The following is an 18897-nucleotide window of genomic DNA, read 5'->3' as shown; positions in this document are numbered from 1 at the left end:
TGCCTCCGGCACCCCCCAACCTTTCAGCTTAGCTAGAACTAGTGACCTGTGATGAGCAGTGTTAGGTCCTTGGCCCCCCAGGTGAGCTCCCCTTGGACACTGATGGTCCGGGGCGAGCGCACTGTGCACCCAGAGGTTAAGGGGAGCTGTGAGTGGAAGGGATGCTGAAGAGTCATCTCCCTGTAAGAAAAGACATAGAAGGCCCACTCCTGCCCACCCTCCTTTGCCCCGCTGGGAGGCAGCATGCCGAGGGGACTGCGCATCCCAGGCCACACACAGCAGAGCAGGACAGCTCATCACACTGTGGTTCTCAGCTCCCAGATCTGGCCATACTTCTCATCACTACTCACACCAGCAGCGATTAGACCCACGGTCACTGGCACCTGGAAGCTTCCAAACTGCTAAGGGTTGATTTTACAGTTCAGTATGATCAGAAACAGCAGAAGCAGGACTGACTCAGAGATTCACAGAATGCAGGGAAAGCAAAGGCTTCCAGTGGGAACCCCAAAGTCAACAACACTTCTTCTACCTCATTCCCTTAGCTTCCGCCCTCCCACCAGTGGTTTAGGAGGCCTTCCTACCTGCCCCTTGGTTGAGCCTTTGCACAAACGAATCTCCAACAACCGCACATGCCCTGGGGCCCTCACAGCAGCCTTCCTGCCTAATTGCAGCTCCACACCAGCAGGCTGCAGGGAAGTGTGGGATCTGGCGTCCTTTCCCATCTTGTTTCCAACCTACATCTGGGACTGACCTGATGGCAACCAAAGGTCTGTGAGGACAGAGATACCTACAGGATGAGATGAGGAGATTCAGGAAGCCTGAGCAAGAGAGGGCATCACAGTCAAAGAGACAAATAACCAACTTCCATGAACACTACAGCGAGCGACCTGTCACCACACTGGCTCTTAGGGCGGAGCAGGACCTGGCAGCGAGTGAGCTGATAGGAGGTGTCCACAGGAACACAGAAGGGACCAACGTCCTCCTGTCTAGCTCATCTCCTGACTGGATGCATTACTGGGGCCTCCCCCCTGCACCCTTTATGACGGCATCTGGCTTCCCGCCTCAGTAATTGAAATTTGAAATTTGGCCTTGATCAATAAAGGCAGCGGAGAAGAGAAACACATTAAATTTTCCCAGAAGGGCAGACACAAGCAGAGATCTCTGCAGAGCTTTATTTGGACCCTTCTAAGGGAAGCAAACCCATCAGAGGAAATAGATGAGCGATTTCCCTTTCCCTGTGGGATTGACGCTAGTAAGTTTGTAAATGGAAAAGGCAGTCGCCGCCACCAGTCTTTACAGCCCCCGACTGCGAAGTGGGATGCTCGTCCTGTTGCTATCTTAAAACCTGTCTCAGGGGTGGGAGTACCTGCCTGAAATTGGCTTGGACTTAATTTTGCATGACGATGTAGTGAAGTGTGTCAGGAGGAGACACGAAGAAAATGCTGGCAAAGGCAAAGAGGCCGTAAGAGGGACCCAGAGCCAGTCTGGGCTCAGAGAAGCATAAACCGCAGGGCGGGCGGCAGAAGCCAGACGGGAGTGGGTGTGAGTGCGGGTGTGGACGTGCTACTCAGAGAGACCACAGGGAAGCAGAAGCAGGAGAGGAGGCACAAGGCCGTGATTACACAGGGTAGACGTGGCCTTGAGGCTGTTCCTTTGCTCAGGTGACATTTGCCCTGCGTGTGATCTCTCTGTGGCTCGGCACAAGGCCGGGCACTGCCCGCCCATTCGTTCCCTTCTCCCCATGACGCCTGCCACGGATGAGGAACCACGGAAGTGAGGGCAGAGGTCGTCTGGGATAAAACCCAAGGTCAACGCTACGGTTTCCCACAGCACACTCACACGCGTGCACGCGCACACACTTACACACACCCAAGCATGCCCACACGCAGAAACACACCACGCTCACACTCACATTCATGCCCTCTCTTCACAGGCACACACAGTCACTCACACGCATCTGGATCCGGCCACAGCCCAGCCCTGGCTGGACCTGGCCACGAGTGAGGGCCGGCTTGGCCATCCGGGCCACTCAGATGTTCTGGCCCCGAGCCTGGTCCGTCCGAGGCCCTCAGAGGTGCCCTGCCTCTTGCAGCCCATTTCAAATTATAGCTGCTGCGATCCCCAAGAAGCCAGGATTTTAAAAAGCGGAGCTGCCTATTTTTCACGATTATGTAACACTTCCGTAGCACAGAGCAAATCGGAGCCGGTGTTCAGCGGCGTCTTCTCCCTGCGGAAAGATGCCCCGTCCCCCAGCACCTGTCACTGTTTCTTCTGACGGGGATCATGCTGGATGGCACTGGAGCCTCACTGCCCAGCACGGCTGCAGGCTGTCCCCAGACGGCCAGGCGAGCACGTGCAGGCTGCTCCCGGCGCCGCCAGCTGACATCAGGATCCGTTCTCCCTGAGTCAGAAAGCGGGGGAAAGGCTCAGTTCCATACCTGTCATCTGTTGGGCTCAGTTTTGGGGAGAATTGTCTCCCTCCCTCCCTTCACCTACATGTACACTTACACTCAGCCAAGCGCTCACGTAGCTTGCTGTGACACTCTCTCAGGGCCTTGGTGGCCCTGAGGACTCGTGGTAAACACAGCGCCTGCACGCTCAGGCGCACTGCTCCCTGTGCCAGGGTGTGACCCAGCTTAGAGGCATTTGCTGCCACCAGTCACCATGTGTTCCTGGGAGGCCCCGGAGCCTGCAGAGCATTCAAGACCAGAGGCTGGGGGTCCCCGCTCTGCTCGTCACCGTCTGCAGGGTCCCTAACTGCACCAGCCTGTCCAGGCAGCAGGGCTCATGCCAGCTCCCTAGGGAAAACTGCGGGACAGGCCACTTGTCGGAGTCTAACATGCAGCGAGTGGCGTGTCACTGGCCCAGAGGCCCTGGAAGAGGAGCAGTGGGGAGGGTGCCCTCAAGACTCAGCTGAGCCATAAAGGGGGTTCCTGTCTGTGTTGTCCTGGCTCTCCAAGGAGCACCCTCACCTCCAGGCTCCTCCCACATGCGAAGGCTGCAGGAGATTGTGGCTGTCTCCTCCCAACACACATGCTGGGGAAACAGGTCAGAAGTGTCACCCGCAGAGGCACCTGGGTGGCTCAGTGGTTGAGCGTCTGCCTTTGGCTCAGGTTGTGATCCCAGGTCCTGGGATCTAGTCCCACATCAGGCTCCCTGCAGAGAGCCTGCTTCTCCTTCTGCCTGTGTCTCTGTCTCTCTCTGTGTGTCTCTCATGCATAAATAAATAAAAAAATTTTTAAAAAGTGACATCCACAGAGGGAAAGAGCAATTGGGACAATAGCATTCACAGCCACACAATGAGGGAGGTGCCTGAGCTGGACAGTGGGGCCTCCTATCTTCTTCCAATGCCATTAGAATAGCCCTGTGCTCTGTCCTCTGACCCATGGGACCTCTGCATGAGGGGTGTCTGAGTGTGAGTGCCAGCTCCTGCACCCCAGTGACCTGTCAGCCACCAGCTGTGCCAGCTAAATGGGCCAACCCTGTGGGGGAAGCAAGAGTGGCGGGGGGTTGGGACCATACCTCCCGAGCCTTTCCCATCTCTACCCACAGTCAGGTTAAGCCAGGTGAGCTGGATCTGTAGGGATGGGAGCAGCAGGGAGGGTCTCCCCAGATACTTGCAGATGGGGAACCAGAGGATTGGGTTTGTGAGGGACCATTCCAAGTTTCGTTTCCAGGAGAAGTAGACTGACTCGTGTGTTCCTCACTTTCTCATTTGTTCACTTCATGTGTTCATCTACACCAGACTCTAAGGTCACATAGGGATTGTGGTAAAGCCCCCAAACTCTCATAATCCTGCTCCTGCCCCGGGCTATGGATGCCCCTTGTTACTGGTAAGAAGGCCTCATGGGGACCCAGGTGGTCAGCACTTTGCTCAAAGTATGAGCTCAGCTGTCCTCAGGGGTACCTGCTCAGGGGTACCTGGCCCCACACATGACAGGGTCACCTGCCCACCATCCCACACCCAGTGAAAGGTCAAGACTACTGACAGGTTGTGTGGGAAGCAGTGGCTCCCTCTAAATAGACCCCTGTGAGTGACCATTAGAAGGAAAGGGGCCCCTAGGAGCCTTGGTGGTCTTCCCAGCCAGAGGGTGGAACTGCAGTTGTCTGGATCAGCCCACATAGCAAAGGCCTGCACAGTGAAGAGAGCAAGCCAGCATTCTGAACACACCTGACTGTGCAGTCTCCTGCTGGGTGGCCTGTCTCCCAGCTCCGGAGCTGGAGCAGCCCGCTGGAGAGGCCCATGTATGCGTCTGAGCTGGCTGCAGTCAGTACCATCAAGGTACAGAGGCAGAAGGGTCTGTCCTCCCTCTGCCCGGTCTGAGCATGCAGTGTATGTGTCAGTGTGTGTGTGGGGGGGGGGCGGGTAGCAGCACCCCCACCTGCAGGAAGGGCAGCCCAGCCAGGAGAGCCCAGGGCGGACCGCAGAGGGGCCTGCAGAGGAGGCCTGGCTCTCATTAGGCATGTTTCCCTCCCAGATCCTTCTCTCTGATTTTATCCTATTGAGGGCTTGAGCTTTTACATCAAAATCCAAGAAGCTATTCCTCTGTCCTCGCTTCCCACTGGCATCCTTGTTTCCCAAGGTACTCAGCCCACCTGCTTGGATAGAAGGATGAGCAAAGCGGTGAGCAGTGGCTGGCGGATAAGGAAGGGGAAACTCGGATGAAATCTCAAGCTAGGGCAGCCCAGGTGGCTCAGCGGTTTAGCGCCGCCTTCAGCCCAGGGCGTGATCCTGGAGTCCCGGGATCGAGTCCCATGTCGGGCTCCCTGCGTGGAGCCTGCTTCTCCCTCTGCCTGTGTCTCTGCCTCTCTCTCTCTCTCTCTGTGTTTCTCTCATGAATAAATAAATAAAATCTTTAAAAATAAATAAATAAATCTCAAGCTAAGTGTCTTGCTCCTTTTGCCTAGAGATGACACCGTATCTGATGCTCCCTGCCCTTCTGATTGGCTCATTCTGCTCTCTCATTTGCTTTGTCCCCACCTCGTCCCTGAGGAGAGTGGCCGGTAGCTCTCAGCATGTGAAGGCCAGGCTGCGGTCGGCTGTGGGTCTCAGCGGAAGCCCTCCCTTGCCTGGTGCTGGATGCACAGCAGGATGGGGCAGGAGGGGGCTGGCCTGTGTCCCTGCTGCCCCGAGCTCAGATAGCCCCTCTAGCTTCTCTGCTGCCTGGCCTGGAGGCTGCGCCCTCAGCCTGCAGCTCCAGACTCCAGACTCCTCCCACGCAGGGAAGGCTGGTCTGGCTCCTCTGGGCTGCCCGAGCCCTCAGACTGGAGACCTGGTGAGTCAGTGCAGCGCTGCTTCTCCTCCCCACGAGCTGTGGACACCAGGGGAAGCATCGGGACCCTTGGCCTGGCTGGGTCAAGTGTGATCATCCAGGCCCTGAGCTAGGGCCCTCTCTGCCACTTCCCTCGGCAAGCAAGGCTGGACGCCACCGAGAAGGTCAGCTGGGTCCCGCCAAAGCCACCACCCTGTCCATGGACCCTCGGAGCTACAGGGCAGCAGAGAGGTGACCTGAGGAGGGGCCAGTCCCTGGGCGCCGCTGGCTCCACTGGGCTCTCCACATCAGCCTGGACCGAGGAATTAGATTCTTCCTACAAAAGCCTTGGGGGATTGGCTGGCACTTGATGTCTTGGGAGATAAAAGGGGCAAATGCTGCTAATTATTTGTTTTCCTCAAATACAGAGAATGAGACCTACCCACACACAGAGTGGGCTGCAGAGCTTATGTCCCCCCACCAAGTAGGTGCTTCTATTTTGCTGTGGGGAGCAGGTTGGGCTCATCAGAGGGTGGCCAATCTCTGGCTCTGCTGACCTAAACCCTGGAGGGCTCTCAGGACCAGGGTCAGACCCCACCAATCCCACAACGGCCTGCGGGAGCAGTGGGCAGGGGCCAGGGGTCTGCTCACTGGTGTTACCTCCTTCTGAGCCCTCTGTCCACTCGAGAACTTTCCGTGTGTCTGATGCAGAATCCCACATCCCTTGGGGTTCTGACCCAGGCCCTTGTAGCCAGGCCCACGGCAGCCCGTGCTGCCTCCCAGAGGCCCTGTCCGCTGCGCCAAGGCCCCTGAGGTCACCTTCTTGGAGACTAGCACTTCCATTGCTGATGGAAACTGGCCACTGACAAGTCCGGCAGGAGCCCAGACTGGCTTTTTGGGAGCAGAAGTTTGCGTGGGAGCTGGTGAGGGGGCAGCCGGGCATACCAGCTCTGGAGCTGCATGGAGAACCACTCCCTTCTGCTGCCCCTGAGCTCACAGGGCCAAGCTCTGGCCTCGTTCTGGGGGGTCCCACCCAGGGGACGGTGCTGTCGGCCACGAGTGAGCAGTGACTGCTGCTGCCTCTGTCCGATGGAATGGCATGTATGTGTCTCTGCGTGTGTCGGCCTGTAAGTGTCCGTGTCTCTGTATCTCTGTGTATGTATCCATGTGTCTCTGTCTATATCTCTGTGTGTCTGTCTGTGTCTCTGTGTATGTATCCGTGTGTGTCCATCTGTGTGTGTGTCTACTTGCTCACGGGACAGTCAGAAGCCACAGCCCATGTCCTCCTCCGTCTGGCCTGCTGTCGGGGCCACAGGGAGGTCAGTGTCCTGGAAAACGAGCCCCACAGGACCTGTGACTCAGAGCCACTTCCTCCTGCCCCCGCCCGCCCCCGTAGCTGGAACACAGGCACCCACAACTCGAGCCACAGCCTGACTCACCCACCTGCTAGTCTCGAGCTGGATCAGGTCCTGGGAAGGGCAGTGGAGGACATGGGGAGGAGCCGCGAGGAGGCGGGTCCCAAGGTCTCTCAGGGCTTTAGCAATGCCCTCTCTTTCTGCCCAAGGCCCAGGCGGAGAGGGGTGACTGGTGGCTCCCGGACCTGATGCGCACAGAGCCACGGCTTTATATCCGAGGCTCCTGGTGTGAGCATCTCACCTTTAATTTCTTCCCCAGTTTCTTTATGGTGATTTTCATTGACAGGTTTTTAATGCATTCAAAAGTATTGGTCTCTTATTTTATAGGTAGAGCTCTTTAGAGCTTACTTAAGAAGTTCTTACTCCAAGGTCCCAAATAATTCAGACACTTTCTAGGCAAAGTTCTTAAGAACACCCTGAATTTTAGTCCTGGATCCATGTGGAGCAGATTCTGTGTGTGTTGCGAAGAGAGCACCCCGCTTCCTTTCCCACACCCTGTGATTGCTCTGTTTTTGCAGGAAGGAAAACCACACATGAAAAAAAGAGCAATTGGATCCCAAAACACCCTTGGAGATGGACAAAGGGCTCCCAGCCCATATGTACACCCTGGGCGATGTGAAATTCTCCAAAACAAAACCGGAGTGGGATTGGGTTGATTTCAATACACTGTAATCTGAAGAATAAACACGAGAAGCCCTTTCTTCCGGGGACGGGGGTGGGGGGGGTGGGGAGTGTGCAGTTTTCACAATCAGCTGCATGCCATGGATGCCAGATTTTGGTGGTTTTTCTATTTCCTTCCATTGACAAGGTCAGGGTAGGAGCTGAAGAAAGCTGTGTGTTTCTGTGCATGTGTGCCTGGGTGTCTGGCGTGGGCACAGATGTGCGTGTGCGTGTGTGTGTGTGTGTGTGCGCGCCCGGTGTCTGCATGTGCTCGCCTCCGAGTGTGTGCATACATGTCTCTGTCTGACAGAGCTGCTGGTAGATTTTCCACTCCAGACCCAGCTAGGCCCCTTCTCCATGAGTGTGGAGATGCCAGGCCCCACATCTGTGTGCCCCGGGGAGTGGGTGAGGGTGGGGAGCCAGAGGGCAGACCCGGGGGGCCTCACAGGGAGCATCTGCTCCCAGAGACATGCTATTTTTCCCTTTGGAGGCAGATCCCATCTCCCAAGCTCTGGGGGGCTTCACACTGAGTCCAGAACCTTCTCTGTTTTAGAGGCAAGAGCAGGTTCCAGGCCTGGGCAATGAGCAGCCTGTTTGCTGCGAGGTGTAGTGTCTGCCCTTCCTGTCTTCTCCCCAGCTCCTCAGCAAGCTCGGGTGTCCATCAGAACTGCGGCTCCCCCTCCTGCTTGCCTCTCTTCCAGGCACCCTCTCCCCTCCAGGACAGCATCACAGCCCAGTCCACCCACTCGGCCTCCTCCACTGTTGCTCAGGCAGGAAAGCCCAGGGCACTATCCCTTCCTTTCCTTCCTTTCCTGGACTCCACCTTCTATGGCTCAGAAGGGGTCCTCTGCCTTTTCCAGCCGGCCATAGACACACAGCACGGGCCACATAGGCAGCCTTGGGAGCAGGTCCCCCAGGGAGGGGGTGTCCACGTCTGGGCGATACCTCAGAGTGAATGAGGAGGAGAGAAGGAATGTCTGAGTTAACAGGTGTGGGCACCCACAGCAGAATCCTGGTCCCCAGAGCAGCTGAAACCCCTCGCCCCGAAGGCCCCTCTGCACACTCAGGCTGGAAGTGCTTCTTAACGAACCGCAACTGCAAACGCCTTTCACTTCCAACCTCAGCCTTGGAATTCAAGCTGGTATTTGAAGCAGCCATGCAGAGAGGGGCGCTCTGGTAGCCAGCAGGACGCTAACAAAGTCAGATTAAGTCATGCATGTGGGCTCCCTCGCCTGCCTGGCTCAGCTGCTGGAGGGAGGGGGATAGAGCTTTCTGTAGTTTGTCTGCACAGTCTAATTTTATTGATAAAGCTCCACAGAACTGTGACCATAATGGGTGCGGCAAGCACGTCGTTACAGATGAGGATCTTGAACACCCATCTTTGGCCGGTATGGACAGAAGGTGAAGGCTGAAGAGGTTCGTCTGTACAGAAGGGGAATTAACTTCATTTAGGAGGTTCTCACTGATAGATCCCAGGGCAGGGGACACTTTTGGCCACCGAGCAGGACTGTCCCACACGTGGTCCCAAGAGAAGGAAACCAACTGGACACCCCTAATTAGTTTGTCTTTAGAATCTGAAGGCACCAAAGCCTCGAGTCAAGAGACTAGTTGGGGGACACCTGGGTAGCTCAGCAGTTGAGCATCTGCCTTTGGCTCAGGGCCTGATGCCGAGTCCAGGGATCGAGTCCCGCATTGGGCTCCCTACCAGGAACCTGCTTCTCCCTCTGCCTGTGTCTCTGCCTCTCTCTGTGTGTCTCTCGTGAATAAATAAATAAATCTTAAAAATATATATATATATATATAGAGAGAGAGAGAGCAGCTGGGTGTTTGCTTGTGTGGACCCAGGCACAAGTGTCAGCAGATTCACGGATAATCCAGGAAATCTGAAAACAAACTATGCCATAGCTTTGTGGTTCTTTGGGCTCAACCAGCCTGTGAAACAGGCTGTGCTCTCATCTCTTCACAATGGACCAGACAGTGTGCTTTACAGCTCAGCCTGGCATCTCTTCTTGAAAGGAGCATATTTTGTGTGGGGTCTCTCCATCTGTTTTCTGCACGAACATATCCTGAACACATCTTTCTTTCTTGAAATCTGTTGAAATCTCTAGTTTGCTCATAACTTCTGTCTCTACTGGAGCTCTGTTTTCTTTGATGCTGTGGACATTTGTTTACATCCATCCATAATCGTGTTTCAGTTGAGTGTAGAAATGCTGGAGGAAATGTGCTGTGTGGTCTGCTATGGTGAACTGCAATAGTGATGTCTGTTTCAAAACCCAATGAGTACACCACACCAGTGTTTCGGACCAGTTCTCTTAGAACCAGGAAGATGGATGCCACAACAGTATCAGCTCCTCTAAGTAATTTAGTATTGATGTTCATCTATATCCTAGGGTCTCTGAACTGAGCACAGACTGTGCTTGAAGTTGAAAGATTATCACACAAATATGGAAAAGAAAGAAAAAGGGAAGGAAGGAAGGAAGGGAATGAAGGACCTCACCACCTTGTGCCCACTAGGATGACCGACCATTATCAGAAAAACAGGCAGGTGCATGAAGAAATTTCGATCCCTGTGCACTGTTGGTGGTAGTGTAAAATGTTGCAATGGTGTCATAGTAGTGCAATGGCCATGGAAAATAGTAGGGAGGTTTTTCAAAAAGTTAAAAGTAGATTATCACATGATGCCATAGTCCTACTTGTGGTCTATCCCCAAAAGCACTGAGAGCAGGGTCTTGAAGAGGTATTTGTACAGCCATGTTCACAGCAACTGTTCATATGGCCAAGAGGCAACCCAAGTGTCTGGTGATGGATGAATGGATAAGCAATATAAGCATATGATGGAACATCATTCATCCTTTAAAAAGGACATCTTGTCATGTGCCACCACAGAGACGAGCCCTGGGGATATGAGGCTGAGTGACATAAGCCAGAAGCAGGACACACGTGGGGACCCCACGCATATGAGATCCCAGCATCTTCAGACTCAGACACAGAGAGTAGATGGTGGGGCCGGGGCTGGGGGAGCAGGTGGGGTCAAGATGTCAGGGGGATGGAACATTCTGGAGCCCGATAGTGGTCCAGCAGTGGGAATGTGCTCTGTGCCCCTGAACTGTTCACTTTAAAAAGGCTAAGAGAAAACTTTCTGTTATGTGCTTTTTTTTGTTTAACACAAACTTAAAACTACAAAATGTAGTAATTAAAAAAAAAAGGCTACTGTAGAATGACAAGATTTGAAAACCAATTTTTATACTATGTACATATTTTAATGGTATCAAATATGCTTCCTCTTTAAAGACATCACATCTAGGATGGCAGTTGCACTTGCGGAGGGGTGGAGGTGAAGGTGAGCTCAGTAGGAAGGCTCCAGGGGCCCAGGCATGTCAGCTGTACCCGCGATGGCCAGCCGCCCCGGGTCCCTGTCCTGTCCTGGGGCACATAGCTCAGAAATGCCCTGCCCCTCAGGCCAGGGGTGTGGGGCGTGTACAGGAGGGAGCGACATCACCCTACGCATGTTCCTATGCCAGTCTGGGGTGGAGACCCCACAAATGATGTGGGCAGAGACTCGAGAGGTGATTTTTAAACGAACCTGGAAGGCATGCGCAGCACCCACGTGAGGGGGGAGGCTTGGACATGTTCTGAGATGAGGTCAGCAACCATTCTTCCGTGTGGGGCTCCAGGTTGATCCGGACTGAATGGACAGGCTTGCTGTCGGGGTCTCCCATCCCCTCTCCCTGGTTCTGGAGCTCAAGCTCGGTTTCCCATTTCTCTTCGCCTGTAGAGAAATGAACACCGGGTGCTGAAACCGCCCCTGGTAGGCAAGACCCGCAGAGCTTGGGTGGCAGTGATCCCGATGAGCCGCTTCCCAGGCTCCAGGAGGACAAAGCCGGCTGGCTGGGGCCGGGCAGCTCTCGGGACGTGCCTGCCACGGCGAGGCTGTGCAGGCCACCTGACCCCGTGGGCTGCAGACGTTTGCCTTGTGCAGGATGCGCTGAGGGCTCCTGTTTGGGGACCAAAGCTCCTGGGTAACGCTCACAGGTGGTCAGTAAGTGCACCAGGAATCTCTCCTTTTTCTTTTTTCTTATCAATAGCATCTGATTGCCTTTTTATTTATTTATTTTAGTCTTATATCCTGAAGATTTTATATATATATATTATTGGAGTTCGATTTGCCAACATATAGTATAACACTCAGTGCTGGCCAGCCCGGGTGGCTCAGTGGTTTAGCACCGGCTTCAGCCCAGGCATGATCCTGGAAACCCGGGATCGAGTCCCATGTCAGGCTCCCTGTATGGGGCCTGCTTCTCCCTTTGCCTGTGTCTCTGCCTCTCTCTCTCTCTCTGTCTCTCATGAATAAATAAATAAAATCTTAAAACAAAACAAAACAAAACAAAACAAAAAACACTCAGTGATCATCCCATCAAGTGCCCTCCTCAGCGCCCATCATCCAGTCACCCAACCCCCTGCCCACCTCCCCTTCCACTACCCCTTGTTCATTTCCCAGAGTTAGGAGTCTCTCATGTTTTGTCACCCTCTCTAGTTTTTCCCACTCATTTTCTCTATGGGAATCTTTCCAGTGAGAAAGGGTCCTTTAGCATTCAGTCCCTTGGGCTTTTCTACAGAGGCCCCAGAAAGGTGGGCATAAGGGTACCCACAGTTTTCAATGTAGCCACTGCATAAAGCTCAGCAAAAGGGCAGACGTAGACATTTATTGGGGTCAGTGTCATGCTTGGTGTACACTCTACCATCTGCATCCAAACAAGTCACCCCCGCTGACTGCAGGGAGGTGGAGTCAGGAGGCTGCCACTAGCCAGCCTCAGAGGGCACGCCTTCCATCAGCTCCATGGGATCCTGCTTCTCTCTGTCCCCCAGGCCAGAGGGCCCCAAATGGTGTGATCCATCACACCTTCTCTTTTCCCAGCCCAGAGAAGCTGATGGGTCACCTTGGCCTAGGGCTTATGCCTGCTGCCTCTACTCTTGTCTTCCAAGCCCTGCACCATTGCTGGAACCACAGGGAAGCCAGACTCTGGTGCACGCTGCAGGGCAGTTAGGGGCAGGAATCAGGAGCAACTGCTTGGATTGGGGGGCCAGGCTCCAGGGACCAGGAGGGGAGATGGAAAGTCAGGAGGCATCAAGAGGGCTGCACGGAGCAAGAGGCTTGAGCAGGGTCAGTTAGGGTGGGAGGGAGGATAGGACTGTCCCGGATAGAGAGAGCTGGTGACACAGACACACTCATGATCATGACCCGGACCAGGAAGCTGGCCTGCCCTCATCGTGACTACTCAGCTGAGTGATGTGAGCTCAACTGAGCCTCAATTGTCTTGTCTGTAAAACGAGGTATTGCTATCTGCCTCAGGACCAAGTGCTGAGCACCCCTCAACACGCACTCAGAGCTGTTGTTCACTGAGCAATGGGCAGACAGTGGGCTCGGTGCTCCTGGGCAGGAGAGCGGACACATCGTGATGGGTGCTTTTTCTTATTAGAATTCCAAACCCTCCAAGTAACAGATGGCTCTGGCCACCCCATGTGTCTATGTAATAAGTTATCCCCGAACTTAATGGGGAACTCATCTGGGTCCACACAGGCTGCTGTAACAGAACATCACAGCCTGGGGGGTTTACAAACAATGGATATTTATTTACCACAGCCCAGAGGCTGGACATTCAAAATCAAGGAGCCTGCAGACATGGGGTCTGGTGGGGCTCACAGAGCGCGACGCCTAATGTGTCCCTGTGTGGTGGCAGGGGTGAGGGCGCTTTCTGGAGCTTCTAAGAGCGCTCAGCTCTACCTCATGACCTAATCGCCCCAAAGGCCTCACCTCCTAACACTATCACACCAAGGGTTAGGTCTCAGCAACGTGAATTTAGGGAGACACAATCATTCGGTCTGTGGCAGATCTCTCTTCTCTCATTAAATACACCAGCTGGGGCCTCTATTCACGAGGTGGATTGCTGTGGGCCAGGCCAGACTCAGTAAGTGCCATGTGCCTGCTCTCCTAGTTCTGACATGAAGCGAGGATGATAAATGTTGTGTCCGAGGCTCCAGTGTGATGACACTCTACACACCCATCACCTCCCTTTCTAGGAAGATTGCTCTTCTCTGGGGCAGGGGGCACAGGGACTCCTTGCCTGGGCCCTTACCACTCTCAGGAGGTTGGGGTGGTGGCTCTGGCTCAGGGCAGGATCTTGGCATGAGTGAGTCGGAGCTGCTTCTTACCTTGCCCCTTCCTTCCTGGGCCCCCATCTCCCACACATGGCCCCATCTCTGTCCTCCAGGCTGCTTTGATGCTCTCTGCTTTCCAAGGAGCCAGGCCTCCGTGGGAAGCTGCTTCCTGGGATCTCCTAAATTCAAGCTCAGGTAACCTGCCTGGATATATCAACCTCCCCAGCCTGACATTTAGTACTTGGAGCTGAATTTGGGGGCAAACAATTATCACTCTGCATCATTTTGTCCTGCTTGTATACTAACCTTCTCCAGATCCACTGAGGTTGCAAGAGGACCCAGATTTGAGTCTTGGCTGTAGGAAAATTAGAGCCTTTCCATCGCTGTGTGGTCTCAGGCAAGTCTGATCCCACTCCCAGCCTGACCTTCCTTTCTGCACAGGAAGAATGACCAGTCAAGGTACCTGAGCCCCACCTGCACAGTGCTCCCATTAAAAGGCTGAAGTATGTCCCTTCACTGCTCCTGCCCAAGACTCTGAAGTATTCCAAAAGCATGCTGAAGAATTCTGCATCACCCCAGCCATTCACGGGGCCCTTCGGCCCAGGAAGTCCTCCGTTCAGCACAGGGCCCAACAGGTTGAACACCCCTCCAACTTCCCTCCATCCTCTGCATCACAAACTAGGGGAGAGTTTTTTGCCCAATTATGCACATTATTTAGTGCTTCTGTGAGTAAACATTTAGTGGGATGCTTTTGATAGGCAAAGTGTATCACAGTCTTGTCGTCAGCCTTATATTGGATGTCAATTATAAGCAGGTCCATTAATGTGCAGGGGTAGGAGGTGGCTAAAGAATGCCAGCAGGGGCCTAGGGAGCCAGACACTCACGTGGCCCTTCCAGTGCCCTGTGAAAACAGAGTGTGGCAAAGACAGCCTGGGGGCTTTGTGGACTTCAAGGCAAAAGGGAACCAAAGGTGCATAGAGGATCTCTAATGCTCTAGATGGGATTTAATTCTCTAGAATTTCAATTGTGCCAACATTTAAGCACTCAACAGCCAGCTGTCACTTCTAAAGTCACAGAGTGGGTCTTGTGGGCCACAGACATCATTGACACAGTTTGGTGGGTTTGTGGGGACAACTGGATCTAGATTACAAAGGTTTTTTAATTATTCACTGAGGTTTGGGGGTCAGACAGTGGAGAAACAGAGTCATGGAGAGTTTCAGAGAGAGAGATCTGCATGAATGGTGGAAAGACCAGATAGGTGATGCCAGTACAACACTGTAAAGGTACCTGGAAATCCAAGGACCTGTGGTCTAGAAGGTGAGCTGAGTGGAGACATGTGACCTGCATCTTGGCCATGTGCAGACCCAAACCTGGGAAGGTGGCAGAGGCCGGGATTCGAAACAATAAAAATCCCTTTTATTTTTCCACAGAAATTGAAATTCCTTACACAGCAGCTTAGGAACAGGCCAACATTCCGACTGAGTGCCTTATTCTGGTGTGGGAATGTTCATGACACCATCTAAGTACCGCAAGAGGACATCTAGAAATGTGGTGCTGAGCACAAATTCTAGACTCTAGTGCCTGAAAATCCAGTTCTGAACCAGCCAGGTGTCTTGGGGCAATCTTCCCAGGTCCTCTGTAGGTCTATTTCCTCACTTACAGAGTACAAATACTAGGAGCATATCTAAAACATGAAGCCCAACGCATTATAAGCTTCCACTCAGTGGATGTCAGGTATCAGATGGGAGAAGAGAGGCCATTAGCTTGAGAGCAAAGTAAGTATTTTTCCATCAAGGAGCTCAGACATGGACTCTAAGTCTGATGAAAAAGGCACAAACACTGTGGACTTCAATGACACACTTTCACTGCAAGACAGAGGAACTGGGCCAAAGGTCAACAAGGAAATGCAGGATTTGGAACAACACGGTAAGTCGCCTTGAGCTGTGTGCATCTGCAGAGCCCTTGGCCAACAGCAGAATACAGTCTTTTCAAGCACACATGGAACATTCTGTAAGACAGACCATATGTTAGGCAACAAAACAAGTCTCAGTACATCAAAAGGGATCACAATCATACAAAGTAGATTGTACACCCACAAGAGAATTAAATTAGAAATCAGTAACTGAAGGAAATCTGAAAATTCACAAAAATGTGAAAATCAAATAACATACTCCTATTTAGCCAAATGGATCAAAGAAGAAATCATGAAGGAAATTAGATGATACTTTGAAATGATAGACTTTACAAGAAAACTACAAACCAAACCTCGTAAGCACTTAGATGCAGAAACCCTCCCCCAAATACTAGCAAACCAAATCTAGCAACAGACAAGAAGGGCTGAATACAAGGACCCAGCAAGATTACCCTAGGAATGCACGGTTGAATCTACACCCAAAATGCAATCAAAGCAGCACACTGTCTTGGTAGCCAAGGACAGAAACCACTCAGAAGAAAATGTAAAGAAAATCTTCACAGCCTTAAGTCAGGCAGTGAGTTCTTAGATCTGACACCAAAAGCACAATCACAAAAGAAAAAAATAGAAAAAAATCACACCACATCAGAATTAAAATCTTTCATGATGCAAGCCATACCATCAATAAAACAGAAAGACAACCCACAGAAAAGGAGAAAATATTAGCAAATCAAATACCTGGTAAGGAACTTGTATCTAGACTGCATAAGAGACACAACTCAGTAACAAAAAAGCAAAGGATTTGAATAGGCATTTCTGGAAAGAAGATGCACTACTGGCCAATAAGCACATGAAAAGATCCTGGACCTTTTTAGTTATTAGGGAAATGCAAATCAAAACTAGGCTGAGATACGTCTTCACTCACTCTGAAGTGAGATGGCTACTCTCAGAACAGGTCATAGTTGATGTTGGCAAGGGTGGTGATGTTGGAGGCCTCCTATGTGGCTGGTGGGAGAGTAGAACAGTGTGGCCGCTGTGGCTGCTCAGTGTTCACACAGTGCCACCATATGACCCAGCTCTTCTGCTCCTCAGTACATGCCCAAGAACAGTGAAAGCACATATTCGAATAACAACCTGCATACAGATGTTTATAGTAGCACTGTCCATGAAGCAGAGAAATAAAGGCAACTCAGTATCTATCAACTGATGAATGGATAAGCAAAATATGGTACAGCCACATAATAGAATATTCCTTGGCCATTAAAAGGAATTCAGTACTTACAGAAAGAAAGAAGGAAAGGCAAGAGATGTGAAGGGCTGGGATCTGCTACAGCATGGACAGACCCTAAAACACCATGCTCAGTGGAAGAGGCCAATCGTAGAAGACCATGTATGACATGTTTACATGTAGATGAAATATCCAGAACAGGCAAATCCATAGACACAAAATGTAGATTAGTGGTTGCCTAGGGTTTGGAGGAGGGGCTTGCTGGGGGCAGGGAGTAGCTAAAAGGTTTGAAGGTGAAGAAAATGTTGAGGTGAAGAAAATGTTCTAAAACTGTGGTGATTGTTGCACATATCTGTGAGTGCACTAAATTGTGCACTTTAAATGGGAAATGGATGAATTGTGTGGTCTGTCTCAATAAAGCTGTGTAAAAATAAAGGCATTGCATAATGACTGCCTCCCAAAAAGTACAGTATAAAAGGGGGGAATGAATAGCTTCACAGTGGAGAACTCAGACAGACATGACCTCAGTCAAGTGGCCAAGGTCATGTCCAGAGTGATGAGTCATGTTGATAGCAAAGACCCTGCCTGATAGGGCGCAGTGAGAATGCTGCTTCACTTCTGTGGTCTGCCTCCCAAAAATCCACACCCAGCATAATCCTAAGAAGAACATCAGACAAATTTTGACTGAGGTACAGTCAAAATACCTGACCATCTTCCTTTAAACTGTGAAGATTACCAAAAAGTGGGAAGTCTGAGAATCTGTCACAGCCAAGAGACCTCTAAGGAGATATGATGACTAACTGGAAGGTGGTAGTTTGGATAGATCTTGGGATAGAAAAAGGACATTAAGGAAAAAGCAAGGAAAAATCTGAATGAAGTGTGGACTTCAGTTAATAATAGCATATCAATACTGGTTAACTAATTATGAAAAACGGGCCATTCTAAAGTAAGATATTAATAATAGAGGAGCCTGGATGTGAAGTACATGAGAAGTGATTGTCATCATTTTCTCTAAATCTAAAGATACTAAAAAATTAGAATTCTCTTTAAAAAATTTTTTTTTTTTTTTTTTTTTTTTTTTTTTTTTTTTTAAATTTTAAAATAAATGCAGGGCTCTCTTATATCAATAAGCCTCATGAAAATGAATTCATTAATAATCAGGAAAAATCCTCAATGTGCCTGCATGCACACAGACACACGCACACTTAACATACATACACTTAATACAGCACAGAGAGAGAGCCCAGGAGCTGACTCCAGCATCACAAGGAACAGAATCCAAAAAGTAATTACACTGCCAAGTGTTATGCTAATACAATTATTGAAATTACCAGTCAAAAGCAGTTAATGAAATAATTAAGACAGATAGACCTAAAACTTGATTTAAAATTAACCTGACACATGCATACTATCTAAATAATGACTCTCTCCTGTGATCTAGCCTCTCATTAAAATCAGATTTCTTTGGGAGAAATTATACATTTTGCACCATGATTGGGAAGAACAAATCACATTCACTGCCCCACTAATGAATGTGGAGGAGCTAAACGAAAGCGAATGTGCCCAGCCTTCCCTGGTATGGCGCCATCTGCCACTGTAACCAACTACCGTCCCTCCCATTTTCCCTCAGCAAATGCTAGGAGCCCATTAAAATTGTATCAGTGAAGGACCCTAAGATACTGGGTGTGCACCTGAAGCTCTTCCTAAAGGGAAGTTGGGCAGAGGTGACCTGTGGCACTGGGGTCTTGCAGATGTTCTGCGGAAGAGGAAGAAAAATGTGTACCTCTCTCACGTAGGCAGTTCCTACATTGATGTGCATGCATCCAGCTCATTTCTCTAGAGGTGAGGAAACCCAGCCAAGAAGAGAATGGGCTTGTTGGAAACTTATTCCCAAGCTTGTGGCTAGGGCAGGAGCAGCAGCTCTGTGGGTTATGCTTTCCTGCTCAGTACCTCCTTTTACCCTCGTGATTTCCCACCAGAACTCATAGTGAGGTGTGTTGGTCTACAGTGTACCGCTGGCATACCCCAGCTCCTGGGGCCTTGCCCCAGGTTTGGCCCAGTCTAGGTGAACAGTTTTTGCTTGTCCCTGTATCTCCAGGCAGCTGCCTGCAATTGGCCGACCTCAGATTCTGTGTGGTGGCTGCCGCCCCTCCCTCCAAGGGCCATGTTCCTGGCAGGAAGACCTCAGCTAGTATCTGGGGCATGGGCACTTGGTCCTCGTTCACAATAAGCCCTGGAGTTACCTTGATAATATCTTTTAAAATGGGTCCTCTG

At 51.4% G+C, this 18897-nt stretch overlaps 2 long non-coding RNA genes across 3 annotated transcripts; one reads left to right on the top strand and one right to left on the bottom strand.

The window, feature by feature from the left end:
- Positions 1 to 4973: 4973 nt before the first annotated feature.
- Positions 4974 to 7352, top strand: LOC112640151 (uncharacterized). Of its 2 annotated transcripts, none has more exons than XR_004817005.2 (2): positions 4974 to 5736; positions 7186 to 7352. It is a non-coding gene; the product is annotated as an uncharacterized LOC112640151 (long non-coding RNA). The 2 variants fall into 2 exon arrangements; XR_003123858.3 differs by having other exon boundaries at positions 4974 to 6353.
- A 3197-nt stretch (positions 7353 to 10549) lies between these two features.
- Positions 10550 to 17676, bottom strand: LOC112640152 (uncharacterized). Its single transcript, XR_007411203.1, has 2 exons — positions 13790 to 17676; positions 10550 to 11096 (listed from the first exon to the last, which is right to left on the bottom strand). It is a non-coding gene; the product is annotated as an uncharacterized LOC112640152 (long non-coding RNA).
- Positions 17677 to 18897: the final 1221 nt, after the last annotated feature.

This window comes from Canis lupus, chromosome 6 (genome assembly GCF_003254725.2).
Source record: "Canis lupus dingo isolate Sandy chromosome 6, ASM325472v2, whole genome shotgun sequence".
NCBI classification, from domain to species: domain Eukaryota; kingdom Metazoa; phylum Chordata; class Mammalia; order Carnivora; family Canidae; genus Canis; species Canis lupus.
Note: the sequence above shows the minus strand (reverse complement) of the source record. Positions and strands in the feature narration are given on the sequence as shown.